Source organism: Cyprinodon tularosa, unplaced genomic scaffold, assembly GCF_016077235.1.
Source record: "Cyprinodon tularosa strain WSP-4 unplaced genomic scaffold, ASM1607723v1 ctg53, whole genome shotgun sequence".
In the NCBI taxonomy this organism is placed as follows: Eukaryota; Metazoa; Chordata; class Actinopteri; order Cyprinodontiformes; family Cyprinodontidae; genus Cyprinodon; species Cyprinodon tularosa.
Genome location: NW_024039263.1, coordinates 14,995 through 17,606, shown reverse-complemented (window position 1 = coordinate 17,606; position 2,612 = coordinate 14,995).

Sequence of the window (2,612 nt, the reverse complement as noted above, 5' to 3'; positions counted from 1 at the left end):
GGTTTCAAATCGTGCAAAAAATACTTTATCAGGCATTTCTTTTTACTAAGTGTGTGGTTATCTACTTTATATAATCTCATAACTATATGAATATGAGTAACTGTAGCGAATCAGTTAATTCAAAGCCCAGAAGCTGATTTTTTTACTTTGTTTAAAAATAAAGGTTATCTAGCAGCAAAGAAATGATGATTTGCAAAGATTCCCACTTCATTTCAAGCAATACAGACAATAAATACAAACCACAGAAACAGAACAAAGTCTAAGAGGTACTGACTGATCTGTTTGCTCAGACTTTGTTAAACCAGAGAGAAAAAAACATTTATTTTCTTCTTTGATCTACGTTGATATCAAACATGGATGTTGGCCAGGACACGTTTGGTTTTTATTGTCCATGGATACTGAAAGTCCTGTTCAGTCACACAATGTAGACTCTAACACACAAGCACTGTCTATTGCTATCTTTGACTGGTGCCTTTTTGTTTCACTGTTATTCATTTAAAGACTAGCCTGATAGAATTCAAGGCTTCATTAGGCAAAGCCTTCCTGTTTTCCATCTGAATAATGGAATTTAAACAAATAATCGCCTATAAACAAAGTGGCATATGAGGGTCTCTGCTTCTACACTTTTTAATTATTGCCGACCATTCATGATAGATTGTTTTGGTGCATTGAGAAAGATTCAAACAAATGGTGCAAAGAACATAAAGATATAGACACAATGAGGACGGATAAAATAGGATAGCTTCCTGGTGTTGGAACAAAGCATTAGAATTATTTTCCAATGTACACTTTTCTCTTTTATCTTACCACTAGTTAATAAACCAGATATAAAAACATTTAAGAACCAGAACTGATTTTAAAATTAACCGTGTCAGCTGAAAAAATTAAACCTGCAAGGACAATGAAGGTGCACGTCTCCTCTATTATTGAGTCCATCCTTACTTCCTCCATCATAACCTGGTATGCTGGTGCCACCGCCAAGGACAAGGGCAGACTGCAGCGTGTCAACCGGTCTACAGAGAAGGTGATTGGCTGCAATTTTCCATCTGTCCAGGATCTGTACACCTCCAGGACTCTGAGGCGTGCAGGGGAGATTGTGGCTCATTCCTCGCACCCCAGCAACAAATTATTTCAGATACTCTCTGTCATGAACCGAGGACAGATGGACCCAGTATTCAAGGCGAGACAGTCAGTAGGAAAGTTCAAACGTTTATTAAATAAAACAAAATAAAAGCGGAGCTGTGGCTCGTGGACACTGCAGGCGGGGGGGCGGGGCACCGCCCAATCTCAGACACTCTAGGGAGGAAATACAGGCAAGTGACCACGATAAACTGATATAAGATCATCTGTGTTGGTCACTTACCTGGTTTAACAGTCCAGACCACGAGTGTCCCCAGTGCTACAGTCCCAGAGGTGATGCTGGAAGCCGGTCCTGGTCAGTGATCCAGAACAGACAGGAACAGACAGGGACAGGCAGGATCCAGATCAGGCAGGAACAGAGACAGGTGGCAGGATCCAGACTTCCAGGCATCCACAGGCTCCCAGGAGGGTTCAGAGTCTGACTGGGACCAGAAGCATGACCAGGTGGTCACGCACAGGAGCAGACAGGATCAGGTGCAGACAAGCAGGCTCAGCGGAAGAGGGTAGCAGAGACAGGACGTAGGAACCGGAACTTGAAGCAGGACTTTAAACTGGTCTCCTCCCTAGAGCCAGGCTTACTTTGATAAAAACTGAACCTCCCCCCATAATGAGCCAAAAACCCAGAGGACTCCGTGGGGGAGGAACAGTGGACGATCAGGAGACGAGACAAACACTAAAACCCTCTTTTCACTGGCAGCTAGGATCCAGGACATGAACCAAATAAAACTGAACAGAAAGACTGACTGAAAGACAAGCAATGATCTGGCACTGAATGCTCAGGCTGAACTGAATATAAACTAGAGGAAACAGGTGAGAGGAATAAATTATAATTGAGGCAGGGAGGGAAAAACGACAGGTGAGAGGAATTACTAATTAAGGGAGAGCAAACAGGCCAGATCATGACACTCTCTGGCATGCGGCTGCGGTCCATCAGGACCAAAACCTCACGCCACAAGAACAGTTTCTTCCCGTCCGCTACCAGCCTTAACAACAAGGCTCAAAGCCCCCGTGACACTGACTCTGCCTCTTTCCCTCCCCCGTTCAGGTCCCACGAGCTACACCAATGCAGCATCTCTAATTCTTTTTCTGCATCCTCAGTCCAAAATCTCCTTGTAGTTATCACATTTCTTAGCACAGCAAAATTCCATTCAAGGAGCGATATATATGCTTAATAACTGTGAGAGGAACCTCTGATTTTCTCAACATACTGGATCAACAAATTCAACAAATATTAAATATATAAATGGGTCTTATTATGTCAAAAGCAATTAGAACAAGGGAATAAGCCCATGAGGACTGCTAAAGATTATCCAAGACTGAACCTCTATCTGTCCAAGCTACATAGATCAGGGGCCTATTTTTAGTGAGATACAGTTTAGTTTACTTAATCAACCCAAAAGGGAAATTAAACCTGGTTGTAACTCATAATATAACGAGCTGTTGCTCAGGGTTGTCCATAATGTTCTTCATTT